Source organism: Dama dama, chromosome 27 (assembly GCF_033118175.1).
Source record: "Dama dama isolate Ldn47 chromosome 27, ASM3311817v1, whole genome shotgun sequence".
NCBI classification, from domain to species: Eukaryota; Metazoa; Chordata; class Mammalia; order Artiodactyla; family Cervidae; genus Dama; species Dama dama.
The window spans coordinates 17,890,055-17,916,614 of record NC_083707.1 but is presented as its reverse complement, the minus strand read 5'-3'; the positions used below and the strand labels follow the sequence as shown (position 1 = coordinate 17,916,614).

The following is a 26,560-nucleotide window of genomic DNA, read 5'->3' as shown; positions in this document are numbered from 1 at the left end:
TATGTCTTGCATTTTCTCCTTTGCCTTTAGCTCCTCTTCTTTTCTAAGCTATTTGTAATGCCTCCTCAGTCAATCACTTTGCCTTTTGGCATGTCTTTCCTGGTGGTGGTTTTAGTCATTGCCTCCTGTACAATGTTATGGACCTCCAGCCATAATTCTTCAGGCACTCTGTCTATTAGATCTAATGCCTTGAATATATTTGTCACTTCCTCTGTATAATCATAAGTTATATGACTTAAGTCATACCTGAATGGCCTAGTGGTTTTCCCTATTTTCTTCAATTTATATCTGAATTTTGCAATAAGGAGTAAGTGATCTGAGCCCAGTGCTCAGCCTTGTTTTTGCTGACTGTATAGAGTTTCTCCATCTTCAGCTCAAAGAATATAATCAATCTGATTTCAGTATTGACCATCTGGTGATTTCCATGTGTAGAGTTGTTTCTTGTTTTGTTGGAAGAGGGCGTTTACCCTGACCAGTGCATTCTCTTGGTAAAAGTCTGTTAGCCTTTGCCTGCTTCATTTTGTATCTCAAAGCCAAACTTGCCTGTTACTCCAGGTATCTCTTGACTTCCTACATTTGCATTCCATTTCCCTATGATGAAAAGGACACCTTTTTTTGTGTGTGTTAGCTCTAAAAGACCTAAATCAAATCCCTTACCATTATACAGTGGAAGTGACAAATAGATTCAAGGGATTAGATCTGATAGACAGACTGCCTGAAGAACTATGGATGGAGGTTGTGACATTGTACAGGAGGCAATGACAAAGACCATCCCTAAGAAAAAGAAATGCAAAAAGGTAAAATGGTTGTTTGAAAAGGCCCTACAAAGAGCTGTGAAAAGAAGAAAAGTGAAAGGCAAAGGAGAAAAGGAAAGATATTCCCATTGGAATGCAGAGTCCCAAAGAATAGCAAGGAGAGATAAGAAAGCCTTCCTCAGTGATCAATGCAAAGAAATAGAGGAAACCAATAGAATGGGAAAATTAGAGATCTCTTCAAGAAAATTAGAGATAACAAGGGAACATTTCATGCAAAGATGGGCGCAATCAAAGATAGGAATGGCATGGACCTAACAGAAGCAGAAGATATTAAGAAGAGATGGCAAGAATACACAGAAGAACTATCCAAAAAAAAAAAAAAAAAAAAATCTACATGACCCAGATAATCACAATGGTGTGATCACTCACCTAGAGTCACATATCCAGGAATGTGAAGTCAAGTGGGCCTTAGGAAGCATCACTGCAAACAAAGCTAGTGGAGGTAATCGAATTCCAGTTGAGCTATTTCAAATTCTGAAAGATGATGCTGTGAAAGTGCTGCACTCAATATGCCAGTAAATTTGGAAAACTCAGCAGCGGCCATAGGACTGGAAAAGATCAGTTTTCATTCCAAATCCAAAGAAGTGAAGTGAAGTGAAGTGAAGTAGCTCAGTCGTGTCCAACTTTTTGCCACCCTATGGACTGTAGCCTACCAGGTTCCTTCCTTCATGGGATTCTCCAGGCAAGAATTCTGGAGTGGGTTGCCATTTCCTTCTCCAGGGGATCTTCCTGACCCAGGGATCGAACCCAGGTCTCCTGCATTGCAGGCAGATGCTTTAACCTCTGAGCCACCAGGGAAGCCCCCAAGGGAAGGCGATCCCAAAGAATGCTCATCTCACATGCCAGCAAAGCAATGTTCAAAATTCTCGAAGATAGGTTTCAACAGTGTGTAAACTGTGAACCTCCAGATGTTCAAGCTGGATTTAGAAGAAGCAGTGGAACCAGAGATCAAATTGCCAACATCTGTTGGACCATTGAAAAAGCAAGAAAGTTCCAGAGAAAATAATCTTCTGGTTTACTGACTATGCCAAAGCCTTTGACTGTGTGGATCACAACAAACTGCGGAAAATTCTTAAAGAGATTGGAATACCAGACTATCTGACCTGTCTCCTGAGAAATCTATATGCAGGTCAAGAAGCAACAGTTAGAACTGGACATGGAACAACAGACTGGCTGCAAATCGGGAAAGGAGTATGTCAAGGCTGTATACTGTCACCCTGATTATTTAACCTATATTCAGAGTGCATCATGAGATATGATGGACTGGATGAAGCACAAGCTGGAATCAATGTTTCCAGGAGAAATATCAATATTCTCAGATATGTAGATGACACAATGCTTATTGCAGAAAGCGAAGAAAAACTAAAGAGCCTCTTGATGAAAATGAAAGAGGAGAGTGAAAAAATTGGCTTAAAACTCAATATTCAGAAAACTAAGTTCATGGCATCTGGTCCCCTCACTTCATGATAAATAGGCAGGGAAACAATGGAAACAGTGACAGTCTTAATTTTCTTGGATTCCAAAATCACTGGTTTGGGACTGCAGTCATGCAACTAAAAGACACTTGTTCCTTGGAAGAAAAGCTATGACCAATCTAGACAGCATGTTAAAAAGCAAAGCAATCCCATTTCTGGGCATACACACTGAGGAAACCAGATCTGAAAGAGACACATGCACCCCAATGTTCATTGCAGCACTATTTATAATAGCCAGGACATGGAAGCAACCTAGATGCCCATCAGCAGATGAATGGATAAGGAAGCTGTGGTACATATACACCACATATTACTCAGCCATTAAAAAGAATTCATTTGAATCAGTTCTAATGAGATGGATGAAACTGGAGCCCATTATACAGAGTGAAGTAAGCCAGAAAGATAAAGAACATTACAGCATACTAACACATATATATGGAATTTAGAAAGATGGTAATGATAACCCTATATGCAAAACAGAAAAAGAGACACAGATGTACAGAACAGAATTTTGGACTCCGTGGGAGAAGGTAAGGGTGCGATGATCTGAGAGAACAGCATTGAAACATGTATATTATCTAGGGTGAAACAGATCACCAGCTCATGTTGGATGCATGAGACAAGTGCTTGGGCCTGGTGCACTGGGAAGACCCAGAGGGATCGGGTAGAGAGGGAGGTGGGAGGGGGGATAGGGATGGGAAATACATGTAAATCCATGGCTGATTCATGTCAATGTATAACAAAAACAACTACAATATTGTAAGGTAATTAGCCTCCAACTAATAAAAATAAATGGGAAAAAAAAAAAAAAAAAAGCAGAGACATTACTTTGGTAACAAATGTCTGTCTCGTCAAAGCTATGGATTTTCTAGTCGTGTATGCATGTGAGAGCTGGGCATTAAAGACAGCTGAGCACCGAAGAATTGATGCTTTTGAACTGTGGTGTTGGAGAACACTCTTGAGACTCCCTTGAACAGAAAGATCAAACCAGTCCACCCTGAAAGAAATCAGTCTTGAATATTCATTGGAAGGACTGATGCTAAAGCTGAAACTCTAATACTTTGGCCAACTGATGCAAAGAACTGATTCATTCGAAAAGACCCTGATTCTGGGAAACATTGAAGGTGGGAGGAGAAGGGGACAACAGAGGATGAGATGGTTGGATGGCATCACCAAGTCAATGGACATGAGTTTGAGTAAACTCCAGGAGCTGGTGATGGACAGGGAAGCCTTGAGTGCTGTAGTCTATGGGTTCCCAAAAAGTCGGACTTGACTGAGCAACTGAACAGAACTGAACTGAACTAGAGGATCTTGTAGGTCTTCATAAAGCTGTTCAACTTCAGCGTCTTGGGCATTAGTGGTTGGGACACAGACTTGGATTACTATGATGTTGAATGGTTTGACTTGGAAACGAATAGAGATCATTTTGCTATTTATGAGATTGTATCCAAGTACTGCGTTTCAAACTCTTTTGTTGACTATAAGGGCTACTCCATTTCTTCTATTGGATTCTTGTCCTCAGTAGTTGATATAATGGTCATGAGAATTAAGTTCACCGATTTCAGCCCATTCTAGTTCACTGATTCCTAAAATGTCAATATTCACTCTTGCCATCTCTTGTTTGACCACTTCCAATTTACCTTGATATTCCAAGTTCCTATACAATATTGTTCTTTACAGCATTGGACTTTGTTTCCACCTCCAGACATATCCACAACTGGGCATTGCCTCCACTATGGCTCAGCCTCTTCATTCCTTCTGGAGCTATTTCTCAGCTCTTCTCCATTAGCATAACAGCCATCTACTGACCTGGGGAGTTTATCTTTCAGTGCTGCATAATTTTGTCTTTTCATACAGCTCATGGAGTTCTCAAGGCGAGTACTGAGGTGGTTTGCCATTCCCTTCACCCGTGGACCACATATTGTCAGAACTCTCCACCATGCCCAGTCCTTCTTGAATGGCCCTCCACAGCATGACTGATAATTTCATTGAGTTTGAAATGGCTGTGATCCATGTGATCAGTTTGGTTAATTTTCTATGACTATGGTTTGCACTCTGTCTGCCCTCTGATGGATACTGATAAGAGGCTTGTGGAAACTTTCTGATGGTAGGGACTGGCAGTGGGGAAAGCTGCATCTTGTTCTGGTGGGTGAGGCCATGCTCAGTAAGTGTTTAATCCAATTTTCTACTGACTGTGGGGCTGTGCTCCCTTCTGTAGTTTGGCCTGAGGCCAAACTATGGTAGGGATAATAGCGGTAATGTCAACCTCCTTCAGAAGGACTTATGCTAGTACACCGAGACTCTCAGGACTGTTCTAGTCAGACCCCGCAGCAGCCTGCACCACAGACTCCAGGACACCCACAGGCAAGCCTGGCTCCGTCTCTTGTAGGGTCAGGGCTTCTTTCTCCTGGGTCCTGGTGCACACAAGGCTTTATTTTACCCTCCAAGAAAATGTGGGTTTTTATTTTTCTAGAAAAGTGGAATCTAATTTAGATCTTTCACTATATCTAAATCAATAACTGAAAAAAAGGTTACTCTCTAAAGACAAACATTTAGTTTTTATTATGAGAAGATTGTGGAAAGATGCCTTTCCAGCCTTCTCAATAGTTCTCTGACTATCTGTTATTGGAGGCATTCTATATCTGTGGATGTTGTTGGCATGTAATTTATGTATTTATTTATTTATTTTCTAATTTGAAAATTGAAGGATATTTCTTAAGCTCATTTTTATTCTTTAGTTTCCTACTATCTATATTGATAGAGCAGCTGTTAGATAGTCCTGAAGATATGAGTAACCCCTGATTGTTTTAAATATAATTTACAAATGATTTTACCTCATATATGTACAAAGTTAACTGTTACCAGAACATCTGTTAGTTCCTTTCAGTTGCATAAATGTATATATATTTAAAGCTGGTTCACATTTTTATCTTAATTAGTCAAAACTGTTGAGGAACCTTTGAATCTTCCTGTCCACTGAAACTCTTTCAGATGGCTTATTAAATGACACATTAATTATTTTTAAGTTAGTCAACAGATTTCTTTCACTGGTCTCTGTTTTCAAAAGAGACATGTAATACTGTGGGAAAAGGAAATTGAATTGTATACACATTCTGTTTGCCATTTTCATCCAATTGTGGCTATTTATTTTAAAGAAGCTAGATCAACTTCATATACTTGGATCAAGTACATGAACTTATATGAAATACTCATTTTTTTAATAACTGGTGGGATTTTATAAAGCTTGTTCTTTCAAGTCAGCAACTAAGTTGTGCCATTATAGAGTTTTGAATCATATATACAAGCAGCTTAGTGCTAATTTGGACACAGCTGTTTATATATCTATACTATTCCAATAATAATTTTAATTAAAAGTGTGAAAAACAGAAAGACCTGTTTAAACAATTTTGTTTTACTATTCCAAAGTATACTATCTTTTTTTTTTCATTGAGAAAATTAAGATAAATCAATGAGTCAAAGACAGCAAAAATAGTAGCTTATCTATAACAAGAATTTACATTTAGCTTGTTCAGTCTTTATATCTTGTCCTGTCAATTATATTGAATTCAACATGACATAATGTCTTTTCTTCCAGTATTTTCTACTTACAATTACTAACTCATAAATAATACATATAGGTTTATATTTCTAATTGTAAACTGCTTTTGCATTCCTAGTGGTGCCTAGCATAGAGCTTACTAAGCTTTATGCTATTACATATTTGTCACATGAAAATTCTCTTAAAAACCTTATTAGTGTTGGAGAACTGTGTGGGATCTCCTAGGAATTCATGCTTCATATTTTTTCTGCTTGTTTTCAAGACACAGTGATCGAGATTATATTCACTGTTTACCTCTAAGGATCCAGCCGTTGCCTCCTCACCATTTAACTTTACTTTGTCCTCTTAATGATAATTCATAATTTTATGAATTCTATGCAACTAGCAGCCTACATGAATATCTGAAAATTTTTATACAGCTGTATTATAATGTCCCAGAGACTTTATCTTGACATTTGATTTTCTTCTAGAACACCCAGTGTTACTTTCATTACAAATCTTATGAGTTTTATAGCTTTCATTACAATGTGAATTCACAGAAATTTGAGGATGAGGAAGTAAAATCATTAGTTATATCTTCAGGGGATAACTATGGTCATACTTAGGAAACTATGATAACCTACAAAAACCTTGTAATGTTGTCATAAAATGATACCTAGGACACTTTAAATGACTTATGGAAAATAAATTCTGCCAAGCAGTAATACCTTTGGTAACTTAGGGTATAAAACACACTGTGTTTAGGGAAGAAACACTTAAATGACAGTGCAGACATAAAACATAGTGCTTCCTGCTAAACTGGAGTAGCACCATTAAAAGCTGCCATAAAAAGGGCAGACCAAGCATGATGGTAGAGGAGACTTCCTCAGCCCCTCAGAAAATAGTTCATTTTCAGTGCTTTTTGTAAGCATTGTGATATTGAAGCAAAAAAAGTATCCATTTTATCTTTCTAGTCTCTACAACACAATCTGTAATTCAGGTCCTGATGATTTTTCTATGATATTTAATTATTGTCTTTCCAAACCTTTAGCTGTCCCCTTGCCAAAATTCTCCTTCTTCCATCACCTACACGTATAAAAGCATCTCACAATTGGGTGAGTGTGGTTATCTCATTGTTGTTTTTAGAGTTCTGCCACTGTCCACAAGGAAAGTAAGCCTCTGCCACGTGGCCTCTTCCTCAGCAGCAACCACAGATTCCCACCCTTCCATTCTACAGCTCACCATGAACAATTTAGGTCTTCTCTCTCTTCATCTGATATACCTCATTTTCCCTGTTGCATTGAGGACTTATTTGTTTTTCTATTCTGTTCCTGCCACACACACCCTTTTCCTCCAAGATTATCTGGATCATCTTTTTTCCTGCTTAAAAACTTACTGAAAATGGTGAGTCATGTTGATTAAAACATCAAAATCCATACACAGTGTAAACTTTGGGTGATATGGCATAATTCTAAAAATTTGGTGAATGTAAGAGTGGATGAAATATAAGACTTAGAGTAATTGATAACTTCTTTGAGGCTTCATTTTGTCGTCTTTCAAAAGAGAAAATTCCAGAGGCCTAGTATGAACACCAATGAAATAAAATTAATGACAAGTGGCCAATGTGTTAGGGGTCATAGACAGTCTCAGGGTGCAATAGAACACGGAGTGGGGAATTGACTATTGAGAATAATATGAGGAACCCCTGACCAAACTCTTTTAAAAGACTTTTGTTAGATGAGAGTGTGTTTTTCAATTGAGATATTACTTTCCTCCTCCAAAAAGTGAAGAATTTTACAGTCTGTTTTAATATTAAGTAATGTCTCCTAGACCATAGGTGAGGAAGAGTGGGAAGAGAAAGACAAATAGAAAGGAGGAAGTTTACTTGTTTAAATATCTATTTCTCTATCTATCTATTATTTATATATTCATCAATAGACGTTAGAGAGAGAGGAAGAGAACCGCAGAGAGAACAGAGCAGGTTCCAGGATTACAGAGGTAGCTCTCAGAATTTCTTGCCTGAATGTATGCAGAAGAGAGACCTGTTCCTCCCCCCAAAATAAATTGCATGCTTTGTGATTGAAGTATTAATGAAAGACCATTCTAAACTCTAGTATTTAATAAATGAGTGTTGTTGGAAAAGCTAGAGAAATAGACAGTAGTAATGCACTAAACAAGGAAAGAACTCAGAGAATTGCAAACAGAATTGATTGAAAACTCTCTATAATTGTTATATTAAACTATTTTTTGAACCCAGGTCAATATAGAAATACTAGGAAGCATCAATTATTGATACCCAAGAGGATAATTAAAAGGGAAACTCTACTGTATCAGGTCTACTTGACTGGTTTTTCCTAAATTTTTGATAAGTAATGAGAAATGTTAGTACTTGTAAATCTTACTGTGTCTGATATAGTTTATTATATGTTTACTTAAGCCAAACGTTTATCAATTTGCATGGACATTTCACTCTAGTTAAAAGACACATGAATACCACTGTTATCATGATAACATTCTGAAAGAAATAATGTCCATAGATTCAGTTTCATAAAAATATGTGAACTCAGAGAATCCGGTTAAAGATGGTGGAGTAGAATGATGTGCACTCATCTCCTCCTGCAAGAGCAACAAAATCACAACTAGCTGTTGAACAATCTTCGACAGGAGGATGCTGGAATCAACCAAGAAAATATATCCCATGCCCAAGGACAAAGAATAAACCACAGAGAGATGGTAGGAGGGGCACGATCATGATAAAATCAAATCCCATACCTGCCACAAACTCATGACCCACAAACTGGAGAACAGAAATCCTCCCACTGTTGTGGAGATTCAGAACCTCATGTGAGGCTTCCCAGCCTGGGGACCCAACAAAGAGACTGGAAATCCCCAGGGAATCTGACCTTGAAGCATAGTGGGATGTGATTACAAGACTTCCACAGGACTGGGGGAAAGAGAGACTCCTGAATTGGAGGGCACAAATAAAACCCTATGAGCACCAAGACTCAGAGGAAAGGAGCAGTGAATCCACAAGGAAACTGAACCAAGCCTACCTGCTACCTCCTGTGAAGGTGTGGGTCAGCAGGGCCTCACCAGCAGCAACTTTTTGGGAAGGTTCTCTTTGGCTTAAATACTCCTGGAGGTCCCATTAGTCTCATCATAGAGCCCATAGACCCCAGGGCTGAGTTGCCTCAAGGCAAATAACTACTAGGGAGGGAGTGCAAACCCACCCATCAGCAGATAATTGGATTAAAGCTTTACTGAGCAAGGTCCTGTCCACCAAACGAAGACACAGTTTTTCCCACCACCAGTCCCATCAGGAAGATTACACAAGCCTCTTAAGCTCAGCCATCAGAGGACAGACAGAAGAAGCAAGAATACCACAGGAACTAGAACAAAACCACTTACAGAAAGTTAATCAATATGAAAAAGCAGAAAGTTATGCCCCAGATGAAGGGACAAGATAAAACCCCAGAAAAACATCTAAATGAAGTGGAGATAGACAACCTTCCAGAAAAAGAATGCAAAATAATTATAGTGAATATGACTCAGGATCTTGGGAAATGAATGGAGTCAAAGATTGAGAAGATGCAAGAAATGTTTACCAAAGACCTAGAAGAACTAAAGAAAAAACAGAGAGGCGCAATACACTAGAAGGAATCCATACCAGAATAACTGAGGCAGAAAAATGGATAAATATCCTGGAGGATAGAATGCTGGAAACCACTGCCACAGAACAAAATATGAATATATATTTTATGAATATATACTCTAAAATATATATTCTTTTCTATAGAATACATATAGTTCTAGAATATATATTCTATATATATTCTATATTCTATGAATATATATATATTCATAGAAAAGAATGAAAAGAAGTAAAGACAGCCACTGGCGACCCACTCTAGTACTCTTGCCTGGAAAATCCCATGGATGGAGGAGCCTGGTAGGCTGCAGTCTATCGGGTCTCTAAGAGTCAGACATGGCTGAGTGACTTCACTTTCACTTTTCACTTTGATTCATTGGAGAAGGAAATGGCAACTCACTCCAGTGTTCTTACCTGGAGAATCCCAGGGATGGGGGAGCCTTTTATGGGGTTGCATAGAGTCGGACATGACTGATGCAACTTAGCAGCAGCAGCAAGAGACCACTGGGACAACATTAAACACACCAACATTCACATTTTAGGGGTCCCAGAAGGAGAAGAGAGAGATAAATAACCTGAGAAAATATTTGAAGATATAATAACTGAACATTTCCCTAACATGGGAAAGGAAATAATCAACCAAGTCCAGGAAGCACAGAGAGTCCCAGGAAGGATAAACCTAAGGAGGAACACACTGAGACACATAGTAATCAAACTGACAGAAATTAAAGACAGAGATAAAATATTAAAGCAACAAATAACATACAAGGGAACTCCTCTCAGGCTATCAGCTGATTTTTCAACAGGAACTCTACAAGCCAACGGGAATGGCATGATACATTTAAAGTAATGAAAGGGAAGAACCTACGACCAAGAATATTATACCCAGCAAGACTCTCCTTCAAATTTGATGGCACAATAAAAATCTTTCAAGACAAGGAAAAGTTAAGAGAATTCAGAATATGATCATACATATTCATAATTACCTTAAATGTAAATGGATCAAATGACATAGACTGGCTGAGCAGATGAAAACATTTACCTGTACACACTTCCACTTAGCACATCACTCTGCTTGACTCCCAAATTGTATGTAATTATTTTATATTAGGTTAATCATATTCCCATTATGGTTTGCAATTGTAGTTCTCTTTTACTTTTTGTCTGGTTATTCATTGTGAAAACAGATAAACATCTTTTATTACTGTGATTATGTAACTGTTATTCACTTATTACCATTGTATCATCATTGGTCCACAGAAAGTTATAGAATTCTATGTTGCCAAAACTACCATTTAATATAAAAGTCTGTAATCACTTTTTAAAATCAAGATGCATATCAGAATTACGTTGGCATTTAAAAATACAAATGCCCAGATACTGCTTTTTTTTTCCCCCAAGCTTTAGATATGCTTCTAATGAGTAGTCATGTTTAAAAACAACTGGACTCACTGGAAAAAATAAATAAATAAATAAATAAATAAAAATAATAAAAATTAAAATAAAATAAATTAAAAAAAATAAAAATAAATGGAAAAAAAATTAAAAAAAAATAAAAAAAATAAAAACAACTGGACTGTATGAGGATATTTTACATTTAGAGTTTGCTTCACTTTTTCTATTTCATATTCAGTTCTCCCATTTCATTTAGTTTAAGTTTTCCAATTTCTGTCTTTTTTTATTTGATATTCTTTTTCAAGCCTTTGTCAAGTTTACTACAAAAGCTTCTGTATACATGTGTAAATAATATGTATAAAGTGTATATGTATATATATATATATATATATATATATATTTACAGTTTAGAAAATTGATGAATTCTTGCCTAAGTAAAAAATTAATGATACTTTGATTCCACTTGCTTGACTTAATATGAATAGAATTCTAGATTTCTAATTAAAAAAATAGATATGAAACAAACAACAAGTGTTTACTGTGCAGCATAGGGAACTATATGCAATGTCTTGTAATAGCTTATAATAGAAAATAATTTGAAAAATAGCCTATGTGCATATATAACTGAATCACACACACAAAATAGAACTCTACTTTTTGAAATTTAGTAATGTTTATCTTTTTGCCAGTTTTTCTAAATGTTCTAAAAACATCTAATAACAACATATGAGATACAAAATTTTGTGTGGGATATGATTAATATAAATTCATTCAATATAAATCTATTATATTTAAATTATTGATGACATCATTAAAGATGCTCCTTTTCTTATTTTTTCTTCACTTCATAAAAAGTATTCTCAGAGAAATGTTAATATGTCTCACTATGATTACATTTTTTTTCTCTTATACTTCTTCTGATTTTTGCTTTATATATCTTGTTTGTTGTTAAGGTGTTTAATGGTTGATGATTTCTATCTTCTTTGTGCCTTTTATCATTAAATATATTCATTTTTGTTTTTTTTTAAATGTGAAGTTAGTGCATCTTATTTAACAATATAAGTAAGACAAACCCACTAAAGGCTGTCCAAATGAGGACAAAGGCTCTTCCAAAAACAAACAAACAACAAATGAGGCATTTCCAGGATGGCAGAAGAGAGTAGATAATAACCACCTTAGTATACTACACATGACCAACATGTAATTTTGACAGTTGATAAATTTGTATTAGGCATGTTGGTTAACCTATAAGTGTTTATATAACGCTAGGAAAGGAACTGAGGGAAATACACCTAAAAGAAGGGATTATTCTATAGTATGTAGATATATTAATATCTACATGGAGGACTCAGATCAGAACTCCATTGAAATTCTTAATTTCCTTGGGACTTGGGCTTATAGAGTCTCCCAGAAAAAGGCACAAATCTCAAAGCAACAAGTTAAATGCATGGGACACATCATAGATCCTGGAAGTAGACAGCTATCTCCAGATAGAAAGCAAGCTATATTAGACCTAGGTACTTCAAAGACTTGTATCTTGGGCTTCTGTAAGGAAAGAGAAAATTGGCCAAGACGGTGTGTTCAGGCTCTCTCACCCCACGTTTTGTAAATAATAACTAATAATTGTGTAACAGCTGAAATATAGCATTGTACATGTGCATCATGAGGTAGTCAATCATGAACTACTTTGTGCTATAGGGATACAGTGAGTTCCACCTAGAAAGTGGCAGCATTTATGGCTGCATCACAGCAGTGTCCCTTGGGTCAGCCCTGAGAGGAGAGAATAAAGCATGTCTACTGCCATGGCCACTGCATCAGCCAGGAGAGAATACTATTATGGCTGCTGGGTTAGTATACTATTACGGCTGTATTGTGTTAGGTTATGCTATGGCTGCTGCATCAACCAAGAAAGAATAAATGTGTCTGCAATTCCTACAGCTCCTCCTTTTCTTAGCCTCTTAGCTTGTTCTTTGCCTACCGTGGGTTCAGTGAATAGTGCGCACAGTGAGATATAGCGACCACTGAAGGTGCAGCAATACAGCTTCCAGGTGGCCTTAGTGGCAAAGAACTCACCTGCCAGTGAAGGAGACATGGAAGATGCAGGTTCGGTCTCTGGGTTGGGAAGATCCCCTGGAGGAGGGCATGACAACCCACTTTAGTATTTTTGCCTGGAGAATCCCATGGACAGAGCAGTCTGGCAGGCTGCACTCCACAGGGTCACACAAAATTGGACACTAGTGAACATGTGCAACACCTACTTTACCTACTTTACCCATCGCCTTTATAAACACCAAAATGATTAAATATAAGTAGAAAATGTACAGCTGGAGTAAGTTCAAGCTGTAATCAATATTGCCATGAGAAATACTGTAACCTCAGATATTCAGGTGACACCACCCTAATGGCAGAAAGCTAAGAGGAACTAAAGAGTCGCTTGATGAAGGTGAAAGAGGAGAGTGAAAAAGCTAGCTTAACAACATTAGAGACACTTAGATCATGGCATCTGGTCCCATCACTTCATGGCAAATAGATGGGAAAACAATGGAAACAGTGACGGACTTTACTTTCTGGACTCCAAAATCACTGCTGACAGTTATTGTAGCCATGAAATTAAAAGATACTTCCTACTTGGAAGAAAAGCTATGACAAACCTAAACAGTATATTAAAAAGCACAGTCATTACTTTGCTGGCAAAAGCCCATATAGTTAAAGCTATGGTTTTTCCACTAGTCCTATATGCATGTGAGAGTTGGACCGTAAATGAGGGTGAGTGCCAAAGAATTGATGTATTTGAATAGTGGTGCTGGAGAAGAACGTTGAGAATCCCTTGTACAGCAAGATCAAACCAGTTAATCCTAAGGAAAATCAACCCTGAATATTCATTGGAAGGACTGATGCTGAAGCTCCAACACTTTGGCCACCTGTTTTGAAGACCTGGCTCATTGGAAAAGACCCTGATGCTAGGAAAGATAGAAGGCAGGAGGAGAAGGGGATGACAGAGGATGAGATGGTTGGATGGCATCACTGACTAGGTCGAGATGAGTTTGAGCAAACTCCAGGAGATGGGAGGGACAGGGAAGCCTGGTATGGCCCCATATGTCCATGGGGATCACAAACAGTTGGACATGACTGAGTGACTGAATGAAAAGAAACTTGATTCTGTATCTTTCTAGTTATCATAGACCATAGTGCTAGTAGCTCAGTCATGTCTGACTCTTTGTGACCCCATGGACTGTAGCCTGCCAGACTCCTCTGTCCATGAAATTCTCCAGGCAAGAATACTGAGTGGTTTGCCATTTCCTTCTCCAGGAAATCTTTCCAACCTAGGACTGAACCCAGGTCTCCTGCATTGCAGGCAGATTCTTTATTATCTGTGCCACCAGAAAGTCCTGCCATAGATCACAGGGTTAATTATAATTAATCTGAGGTTTGTGTAAGGTCCTGGATACCAAGAAATAAATAAGGAAGATAGATTGGACTGATGAAAACAAAGCTGAGGTAATATTAGGGTCAACACTAATTAAAACTGATAGTCTAGACAATGTTTAGAAACTTTCTACTACAAATTTTCTTCCTTTACCATGCCCTCCTGGAGCTTTCCAATGACCAAATATCATTAACACCAAGACATTAGAATCATGTGGATCATGAAATTTAGATTTTATTAAGATATTGGAGATCTAGTTTAGTGATTTAAAACTTATACTTCTCAGAGATTGTCTTTCACCCCAATCTGCTTCTTGAAAAAGTTCTTCCCCAAACCCCATCCAGGAACAGCCAAAAAGGGTAGGGGTAGCCAGCTAGGTTTTTCCTCTGTTTTCAGGAATAAATAAGAAAATTTACTTTTATGTATTTTTATAATAAATTACTAAGATATTTCTAAAATATTTTCTTAAAATCTTTGGAAAATCACTGATTGAATGCCATATTCCAACTTGAATATCCTTCTGATCAACTCTGGCTATTAGTGAGACAGCAGACTGAAGTTTTAATTGGCATTACAAAGGGGACTGATTGTTTTAAGTGAACATTACATTGACACTATCTGACTTGAAGGACTATTATCACTTACAACCATTCTATTTTTCTTCAATCAAAATATTGCTATACAAATTTATAAGAAACATGTATGTATAAAAATGTATATATAGTTCCAACATATATTGTCTTAATTTTTGTTTGCCCTTTTTGAAACTCAGATTCCATCCCTGGGTTGGGAAGATCCCTTGAAGAAGGAAATGGCAACCCACTCCAGTATTCTTGCCTGGGAAATCCAATGACTAGAGGAGCCTGGCAGGCTACAGTCCACAGGGCCACAGAGTCATACATGACTGAACATGCAAGCATGCCCTTTATATATTCCTTATATGTAAGGCTTTCATTGTGTACAGTCACAGCTAAGTAGACTTAATTACAACAGTACTTGCCACAAATTAAATTTTGATAAATATGAGTTGCTATTATAAATATAGCAAATATGATACATTATGATATTGAAAGTGAGTGAAAGTCATTCAGTTGTGATTGACTTTTTGTGACCCCATGGTCCACGAGTTCTCCAGGCCAGAATACTGGAGGGGGTAGCCTTTCCCTTCTCCAGGGGATCTTCCCAACCCAGGGATCAAATCCAGGTCTTCTGTATTGCAGGTGGATTCTTTACCAGCTGAGCCACAAGGGAAGCCCAAGAATACTGGAAAGGGTAGTCTATCCCTTCTCCAGTGGATCTTCCTGACCCAGGAATTGAACTGGGGTCTCCAGCATTGCAGGCAGATTCTTTACCAAATGAGCTATCAGGGAAGACCAGTATAACATTAAGGTCTCTCAATTGCTAAAATCATTTTATATAACAGAATTTGTGCTAATGAACTGTAAATTCTCATGTTCTATGTCTATCTTCTACACAATTAACTATTATTTTTTAGTTAACAAATATTTTATTCATTAAAAAGGATAACATATTACCCCATCATTGGTGATATCAACATCACTCTCTTCTGCCTTGTTAGTGAATAACTAGAGAAGTAAGAGCTTAATTAATTCAAGGCATTCACTCACAGTTTTTATGTTTGTTTGTTTTCCTTCATTTCTTGAAGACTGAGATTCAGGAATGAAAGCCTCCGTTTTCTGATCACAATTTGAGAATTTTTTACACAAAACCAACCCAGAGTTCACCCAAGAGCTCAGCAGAATTGTGTTCTCTTAACTAATTGTGTTCTCTTAACTAAATGAAGGCCTCAGATAGCCTAAGCTCCCTCTCATAAGTATTCATTAATGCTTCCACAGATTGAAAGTAGGAAAAGAAAAAAAAATGTGGCTGCAAGAGAAGCAAAGAAGATCAAAGAAGAGCACAAAACAGGCAGAGAAAATGTTCCGTCTCTTTTTTAAATGTATTGCAGATTTTCTTCCATTAAAGAGTTCCTGTCACAGCCTTCATATAATGTAGTTATAGGGTAATATGTGTGGCTTGTAGATGAATTTGCTCTGAACACTCTGTCCACCATGTTGTTCCTTGAAGTTGCCTTATTTTATCTACAAAAAGAAGATTTGATGCTTTTGAACTGTAGTGTTGGAGACGACTCTTGAAAGTCCCTTGAACTGCAAGGAGATCCAACCAGTCCATTCTAAAGATCAGTCCTGGGTGTTCATTGGAAGGACTGATGTTGAAGCTGAAACTCCAATACTTTGGCCACCTGATGTGAAGAACTGACTCATTGGAAAAGACCCTGATTCTGGGAAGGATTGAAGGCAGGAGGAGAAAGGGATGACAGAGGATGAAATGGTTGAATGGCATCACCGACTCAATGGACATGAGTTTGGGTAAACTCCAGGTGTTGGTGCTGGACAGGGAGGCCTGGCATCTTGCGGTTTATGGGGTCTCAAAGAGTCGGACACAATTGAGCGACTGAACTGAACTGAATTATTATAGTGACAAGAATACACAGAAGAACTATACAAAAAAAAAAAAAAAAATCTACATGACCCAGATGACCATGATGGTGTGATCACTCACCTAGTGCCAGACATCCTGGAATGTGAAGTCAAGTGGGCCTTAGGAAGCATCATTATGAGCAAAGCTAGTGGAGGTGATGGAATTCCAGTTGAGCTATTTCAAATCCTAAAAGATGATGGTGTGAAAGTGCTGAACTCAATATGCCAACAAATTTGGCATACTCAGCAGTGGCCACAGAATTGGAAAAGGTCAGTCATTCCAATTCCAAAGAAAGCCATTGCCAAAGAATGTTCAAACTACCACACAATTGCACTCAACACACACGTTAGCAAAGTAATGCTCCAAATTCTCCAAGCTAGGCTTCAACAGAACGTGGGCAGAAAACTTTGATATGTTCAAGCTGAATTTAGAACAGGGAGAGGAACCAGAGATAAAATTGCCAACATCCATTGAATCATAGAAAAAGCAAGAGAGTTCCAAAAAAACCTTCTACTTTTGCTTTGACTATGTTAAAGCCTTTGATTGTGTGGATCACAACAAACAGGCAAATTCTTAAAGAGATGGGAATACCAGACCACCTTACCTGATTCCTGAGAAATCTGTATGCAGGACAAGAAGCAACAGTTAGAATCAGACATGGAACAATGGACTGGTTCCAAATTGGGAAAGGAGTACCTCAAGACTGTGTATTGTTACCCTGTTTATTTAACTTATATGTAGAATACATTATGCTAAATGCCAGGCTGAATGAAGCACAAGCTGGAATCAAGGCTGCCTAGAGAAACACCAATAACCTCTTAAATGCAAATGACACCACCCTTATGGCAGAAAGAGAAGAGAAACTAAAGAGCTACTTGATGAAAGTGAAAGAGGAGTGTGAAAACGCTTGCTTAAACTCGACATTCAAAAAAACAAAGATTATGGCATTGCATCCCATCACTTCATGGCAAATAGATGGGGAAATAAAGGAAACAGTGAGAGACTTCATTTTTTTGGGGGGGCGGGGGGGCTTCAAAATCATTATACATGGTAACTGTAGCCATGAAATTAACACTTATACCTTGGAAGAAAAGCTATGACCAACCTAGACAGCATATTAAAAAGCAAAGACATTACTTTACCAACAAAGTTCTGTCTAATGAAAAGTATCATTTATCCAGTAGTCACACATGGATTTGAGAGTTGGGCCGCAAAGAAAACTGAGCACCAAAAAATTGATGCTCTTAAACTGTGGTGTTGGATAAAACCATTGAGAGTCCCTTGGACTGTAGGCAGATCAATTCAGTCAATCATAAAAGAAATCAGTCCTAAAAGAATCAATCCTGAATATTCATTGGAATAACTGATGCTGAAGGAGAAGCTCCAATACTTTGGTTGGCCACATGATGTGAATAACTGACTCCTTGGAAAAGACCCTGATGCTGTGAAAGGTTGAAGGCAGGAGGAGAAAGAGATGACAGAGGATTAGATGGTTGTGTTGAGGGAGTTTGTAATTTCCTCAGTTTTATTGCTCCGCAGCAAAAATTTGAAGCGATAGTCAGACCAGTGTTACAGCTCCATGTTACAGCTCAGCTTTATTTAGCACGCTAAGAAAAATACATCCTGGAGGCATGAGGGTGGGCCTGCCCAAAAGATGGAAGAAAACAGAAGTCTGCAGCTCAATTTTGACTTCTCTTTTCATATGTTTTTCCTCCTTCCCCTGAGCCTGAGGTATTTAAATTGGGCTAGCCAGTAGAGCTGTTTGTTTCACCTGATGTTCTCAATCCAGTTCTTGTACCTTCCTTTGTTCTATTTTTGTGGTCTTTTCCCTTGCCTTTTTGCCACTACCGTTCTGGACTCTTTTTTCCTATTCTAACTACCTAACACTTGGATGGCATCACCAACTCGATGGACATGAGTTTGAGCAAGATCTTGGATCTGGTGATAGATAGAAAAGCCCGGCATGCTGCAGTCCGTGGGGTTGCAAAAAGTCAGTCAGGACTAAGTGACTGAACTGAACTGAATTGGTTTTTCTATTAGATCCTCATTTTGGTGATATAGAGTTTTATTATTTTTCTGTTGACCAATCATGATATAATGGTATTAAGTGAACAATAATTACATAGTCACAATAGTAAAAGATGTTTTTCATTTTACACAATCAATAACCAGATTAAAAGGATAATTACAATCACAATCCATAATGGGACTATGATTAACTTAACGATTTAAAATAATGACATACAATTGTGGGGGAAGGGCGTCAAGCTGAGTCATGTGGTAAGTGGAATTACATAAATGCAAATATTTTCATCTGATCAGCTAATCTGATTTTCGGTTGGTGCATTTGAATTTTTCGTAATTATCGATACGTATGATCCTATTGGGTTTCCCTGTTAACTCAGCTGGTAAAGAATCTGACTGCAATGCTGGAGACCCTGGTTCTATTTCTAGGTTGGGAAGATCCCCTGGAGAAAGGAAAGGCTACCCACTCCAGTATTCTTGGGCTTCTCTGGTGGCTTAGATGGTAAAGAGTCTGCAATACCGGAAACCTGGGTTCAATCCCTGGATTGAGAAGATCCCCTGGAGGAGGACATGGCAACCCACTCCAGTATTCTTGCCTGGAGAACCCCCATGGACAGAGGAACCTGGCGGGCTACAGTCCATGTAGTCACAAAGAGTTGGACATGACTGAGCAGCTAAGCACAGCACTACACATGATCCTGTTACCGTTTTCTTAATTGTTTTGTGTTTATTTTCTGTAGGTCTTTTCCTTTTCCTGGGTATCCTGCCTAGAGAAGCTCCTTTAGCATTTGTTAAAGCTGGTTTGTTGGTGCTGAATTCTCTTAACTTTTGCTTGTCTGGAAAGCTTTTGATTTCTCCATCAAATTTCAAGGATAGTCTTGCTGGGTACAATATTCTAAGTTGTAGAGTCTTCCTTTTCATCAGTTTAAATATATCATCCCATTCCCTCCTGACTTATAGAGTTTCTACAAGCTTAAAAACCTATCAGTTGAGAAATCAGCTTATCAGAAATCAGCTGAAAGTCTGAGAGGAGTTCCCTTGTATGTTATTAGTTGTTGTTCCCTTGCTGTTTTTAATGTTTTATTTCTGTCTTTAATTTTTGTCAGCTTGATTATTATGTGTCTTGGGATCTTCCTTCTTGGGTTTATCTTGCCTGGGGCTCTCTGTGCTTCCTGGACTTGGTTGATTATTTTCTTTACCATGGTAGGGACGTTTTCAGTTATTATTTCTTCAAATATCTTCTCAGGTCCTTTTTCTCTCTCTTCTCCTTCTGTGACCCCTATAATGTGAATGTTGGTGTGTTTAATGTTGTCTTAGAGGTCTCTTAGACTGTCTTCATTTCTTCTCTCTCTCTCTCTCTCTTTTTTCTATATTCTGTTCTGTGGCAGAGATTTCCACCATTCTTCCTCCAGGTTATTTATCCATTTTTCTGCCTTAGTTATTTTGCTATTGAATCCTGGACTTGGAATTCAAGGCCAGATTTCCTGGTGATTCCTTGACCCTTTCTCAGATCCCCACGCTGAAAAGCCTGATGTGGGTTTCAGAACCTTCACAATAGTGGGAGAACTTCTTTGGTATTATTGTTCTCCAATCTGTGGGTCACCCAGCCGGTAGGTATAGGATTTGATTTTATCAGAATTGCACCCCTCCTTACAATAACTTCATGTCTTTGGACCTGTCTTGCTATAACTTCATGTCTTTGGACCTGGGGTATCTTTTTAGTGGGTTCCAGTAAACTTCTGTCAATGGTTGTTCAACAGCCAGTTGCAATTTTGATACTCTTGCAGGAGTAGATTAGCGCACGTCCTTCTACTCTGCCATCTTGAACCAGAAGACCATGTCTTAACTTTTCTTTTGTGTGCCTTTACATCCAAAGAGCATTTTTTGTATGCAGCATATACATGGGTATTATTTTTTATACACTCAACTACACTGTGTTTTTTATTGGAGAGTTCAGTTCATTTACATTTAATATAATTATTGATGAATATATACTTACTGCAATCTTGATATTAGCTTTCTGGCTACATTGGTGTTCCCCTGTTTTCTTCTTCTTCTTCTTCTTCTCCTCCTCCTCCTCCTCTTCCTCCCCCTCCTCCCCCTCCTCCTCCTCCCCCTCCTCCTCTCCCCCTCCTCCTCCTCCCCCTCCTCCTCTCCCCCTCCTCCTCTCCCCCTCCTCCTCCTCCCCCTCCTCCTCTCCCCCTCCTCCTCTCCCCCTCCTCCCCCTCCTCCTCTCCCCCTCCTCCTCTCCCCCTCCTCCCCCTCCTCCTCCTCCTCCTCCTCCTCCTTCTCCTTCTTCTTCTTTAATTACTTTCTGCCCAAGTAGCTAGATGACTTTCTTTAGTGGTACACTTAGATATGTTTCTCATTTTCTTTTGTGTATCTAGTATAAGTTTAGCTTTCCACTTACTTTGAGGTTATATATAAAATTTATATTTGTAATACTTTACTTCATTTAGATGACTTAGATTTGAACATATCCTAAAGCTCTGCATTTTACTCTCCCCTTCATTTTTTAAATTTTTTTGTTGCCACATTTTATATCTTTTTATCTTATGTATCCCTTTTGTTTGTCTGGAAAACTCTTCGATATTCTCAGGCAGCAGCTTTTTTAAGAATGCAAATATATACTGCCCTGTAAGCACCACTGGTCACAAAAGTCAGGAAGCCTGAAGATGTTCATTGGGGAACAGTTGAAAAATTGAGGCTCTAGATGACTCTCTTAGCTCCTCTATGGGAGTTCAAATCAGTCTAACTGAGATATTATCTGGTAGAGTTTTCTACTCTATAAAGTTATTATATGCAATAAATATTTTGCATTAAGATATCCTAAGATTCTTGTATAAATATAATCTTCTGCAAATACTTTCATTTTTGTAATCTTAATATTCACTGATGGCTTTTCTACGATTTAATTATTCCTCTAAGTGTTTACAGAAGAGTAATTTTCCAATTACTTCACTTTTTCTACATTCATTAGTTGTCATTCTATTAAAAAGTGAGTTTATCTGCCTGTCTTTTTCTTTCCTTCCTTCTTTCTTCCTAGTGGGTTCTGTGGATTTCCAATTTCTCCAATGATTTAGGATACAAATTTAAAAGATTCTCAAATTGCTTTAGTTTGGGGTTACTAAAAACCTTTTCAGTCTAGCTTCTTTTTCTCTTTCATTTACCTTCTTTATTATTTGAGGTTTGTTTTTTTTTTTTTTTTTTTTACTTTTTGGCCCAGAAAAATGGTATAAGCTTATTCTATATTTTCCTTCTACTTCTCTCCACTTATTTTACTGGAAATGTTACATGGAAACCAAGATTTGGACATTCAGTGTTCTTGCTGATACTGGAATGTCATTGCTCCAAGTCATTTCAGAGAAGAGAGTTAAAAAACAAGTGTGAGTACACACACACACACACACACACTTATATCTATATATAAAAGTTATATACCTATAACTTCTATACCTATCTACATACATCTATATTTAATTTGTTGTTCAGTTGCTAAGTTGTGTTCAACTCTTTGTGATCCTATGGACTGCAGAATACCAAGCTTCCCTGTCCTTCACCATCTCCTGGAGTTTCTTCAAACACATGTCCATTGAGTTGGTGATTTAGAAAAGCATATATAAATATGAATATATACATAATTATAATATATATACATACATACATATATATATATATATATATATATATAGTTGTATATGTGTAAAAATATGACCTTGTAGCAATATCTTCAATTCTGATCCTATATCTCAGGTTCATTCTAATTTTATTTTTCTTTTCCTGTAGTTTGGCTCCCCAGTTCAACACTATGAAGCCCCCAATCTACCAACTCTTAACCTTTATGGACTTCAAATGCACCAGACCATATCTTCAGCTTGCTGGGTTCAGTCATCCTTCTGTATATGGTTCCTACTGTTGCTAGTTTCACAGAAAGGAAATGGGAGAGATTGCTCTATGCTTTTTTTTTTAATTCATGTTTCTATGTATACCTTTTTTTTCATTGCTATGGAAAGCTTTTGAGAGCAACAATTACAACTTAAAACTTCAGTGTCTCACTTAAAAATGTCTAGCACAATGTCTTACCCAAAATTTTGTAACTGGAAACCTGTGAGCTGAATTCTACAAAAACACATTTTATTTATAAAACAAAATATTGATTTAAAACAAAAACAATGCATTTTAAAGCAAATGTAATGTACTTAAAAATAAAATAATGTGTTTTTAAAACAAAAATAATTGGTTTCAAAATTTATTTTATGGATATTTTACACATAGGTATCAATTTCTGACTTCTTTCAAAATCAGAAGTTATGATATCAGTGGATTTTATACTCATGCATGAGAGGGAGAAAAACAAATGAGTAGCTGCATCAATATGTAGAAGTACATTTACAAAATGTTCAGCTTAGATCTCCTACCTGTTTGTCTCATTGACTACCTGGCTCTTGAAGGAATTTGAGTTTATATCTTGACACACAGGAGGCATTGGTTGAAGTTATGAACATTGGTTAGTTAATTGATTACACAAGGTAAAATTTGGAGTTCCAAGTCAACTGAATCAACCTTTTCTAATAAAGGTCTGACAATTTTTCTCTGCTGTTTTCCATTACATCTTCCACTTTTACCTAAATTCAGAAATCTGGTCGCTGCCATTTATGAATTATAGTAATTTTATCAGAGACTTTACTTGCAGTTCTCTAGAAGTGGAAAAGAGTGTGCCAGAACCATTAGTTTCAGGGGAATAAAAATTGCTCATTCATAGTTTTGTGTGTGTGGTCTATGAGCTGTGAAGACCAGTTAAGGTCACTGCTTCATACAATATTAGGTAAACATTTAAGAGGTAAATACTTTTATCCATCTTTGCTTCCAGCAAAGAAATAGACCATGAAAACTCCAGAGAACTGGCTTGATATATGTTTTCACTTTATTATTTTCCCTGAGCTGAGCTCTCAGTAATACTCTTGTGTAGATGCAGGTAAGTGAACCACGCTCTGTGTGATGGAAGAAAGGCAGATGTATCTGGGAAAGCTTGCCATATATATATATATATGACAGAGAGAGAGAAAGAGAGAAAAATTTCTTTCTCTGTCCATGAGAAAGGCATTAATCTCCAGGAAAATAATCTTCTATTCATTTGTGAATTTATAGGTAAGTGTGAAAGAGTGATTAAATAAAGTCATTAAAACTTATGTATTAAAATAATAATCATTTAATTAAAAGCAAAGGCATCACTTTACTGACAAATGTTCATATAGTCAAAGCTATGTTTTTTACAGTAGTCATGTACGGATGGTAGAGTGGGGGATCATTAAGAAGGCTGCACATTGAAAAACTGATGCTTTCGAATTGTGTTGAAGAAGACTCTAGAGAGTCCCTTGAACTGCAAGGAGATCAAACCAGTCAATCCTAAAGGAAATCAATCCTGAATAGTCATTGAAAGGACTGATGCTGAAGCTCTAATACTTTGGTTACCTGATGCCAAGAGCTGATTCATTGGAAAAGACCCAGATGCTGGGAAAGACGGAAAGCATAAGGAGAAGGGGGCAGCAGAGAAAGAGATGGTTAGATAGCATCATTGCCTCAACGGACATGAATTTGAGCAAACTCTGGGAGATGGTGAAGGACAGGGAAGCCTGGCATGCTGCAGTTCATGCAAGGAGTTAGACATGACTTAGGGACTGAAAAACAGCTAAATATTTAATGCTATATATTAAAGACTCAATGATTGCATACCATTTCCATTACTTATAGGTATTTCTCCACTAATTATAGGTAGATGTCACATTAAAAAGAGAAAACAAAAAAAGCCCTATATTTTCCAATATGTTAGTTGGTGGTAGATCAGTTAATGGTAAGTTAACTTGATATATCCAAGTTAATAGTGACTCGACCTCAAAAAATCAGAATGACACTTTATTGATGGTGAGGTTGCCTATTTTTTGTTTATTTTTATCTCACCTGTTAATTATTCACTCATATCCCTGAAATGTCACTGACTTACATATTACATATTAAGATGGTCAAACTTCTCTCATATTTAATGGAATTACTTACCCTGGGTGACTCTTTCTCTTTTACGTATAGTTCTCATACACAAAATTTTAAAAATTTAAGTTGTTAAATATTTATTTATTTATTTATTTTACTTTTGATTTATTCCCTATGACTTACATACTAATTCTGAATTGAAATTCATGGGGAACCTTTTCCTACTAATTTAATAAAGAATCAATGTACACCTCAGAGGAGCAAATTCTTCAACTTCTTCTTGCACAGACAGACACACAGACATCAACATAATTCTCATATTGTGTCTTACACCTGTCACGGCAGTATTGAAGGTGAAAAAGAGGAAGCCCAGGACATGTCTCTGCCCATTAACAAAATTAAAGGCTTTACTTTTTCCTGGGAGAGTGTGATTTAAGAGCTAATCAGCACCATGGCCCTTGCACATTATCTAAGAAAGTAGAAATTACTGGCTACCGAATCTGGTCTTGGAGGCTCCAGAGGGAATCTCTGCAGGCCTTCTGATAACCTTTTAATGCCAGCTTGAATATTCCTCCTTATATAATTGGGTTTGTTTGCTATACATAAAAAGTGGCAGCTGGCTGATCATCTGCCTCTTTTTGTATGTGTTTGAGTAGAACAGTTTACTTGTGCAGACAAAGTTTCTTGCGTTCAGCTTTTCCCTACTCTGTTGGCAAGGACTTGAATGGCTCTATTTGCTTTGCACAGTCCCATTAAATTATTCAATGGCATTCACATTCATATGTCTTTAGAACATTGGTTCCAAAATGAGTCATATTCAGAAGAAAGACATTATTTTTAGGCCATTGAAATCAGAAACAGTATCATAAAGAAAATGATTCTAAAAGTAAATTTTAATTCATTCATTAGGGCACAAAAAAAAAATCTCTTCTCCAAGTTCTATGTGTCGATTGCTTTTTAATATCAAGGCAAACCTTTCGATGGAATAAAAAAAATATTTTTCTCACTTTTACTGAGGCCTAAGATGAGGGCAAGGAAAAGAATGTGAAGGACAAAGATATCTGAATGCTCTCAACGTTTCTTTCCTTTGGGAAAATCTATATGAAGTTGCCAATATAACTTCTGTCCCTCTGAGGCCAACTTAGGGCTCTGAATGAGAATTTTGTAAATATCCCACTTGTTTATATATGTATATATATATATAATACTGAAGAATATCCATCATATTGATTCATGTGGAGAATATAAGTATTATCCAAATCTAATGGATACTACGGGCAAATAATTTAATTAGAAAATGTAAGCAAATGCACACACACACACACACACACACACACACACACACACACGTGACTGGCATGAATAAAACAACCGCTGCATAAACCTGCAAATATATATTTTTCTACTTGCTGTGGTACACTGGAATGTGATCCTGGCTTATATGTGTTATATCTTAGTGTTAAAGAACTGATCATGTAAGAAGTGCTCTCATTTAGAATATTCCAGTATGGTAGTCACATTTTTCAGTCAAAAGTAGTAGGTTAGTCTATATAACTGTGGAAATCCTTGATCCACATGGCCAAATGACTATCCAGGCAAATACCTTCTCTGTTTCAAAACGAAGTTTAGAAAGATCATCAATGATAAATTCAAAAACTCACCCAATTACAGAAAAGTGAGAAATGGAAATCTTAGGATTTTCCCCCCATGATCATGATTCCCTCTCTGACATTTATTTGTACCCAA

At 37.3% G+C, this 26,560-nt stretch overlaps 1 long non-coding RNA gene across 1 annotated transcript in view; it reads left to right on the top strand.

Annotated features, from left to right (window-relative positions):
* LOC133047726 (uncharacterized) overlaps positions 1–22,863 on the top strand; it is a 71,103-nt gene extending 48,240 nt beyond the window's left edge. The window contains exon 4 of the long non-coding RNA XR_009690823.1: positions 22,613–22,863. This is a non-coding gene — a long non-coding RNA (uncharacterized LOC133047726). The remainder of the gene's footprint in view (positions 1–22,612) is intronic.
* The last annotated feature ends 3,697 nt before the right edge of the window (positions 22,864–26,560 follow it).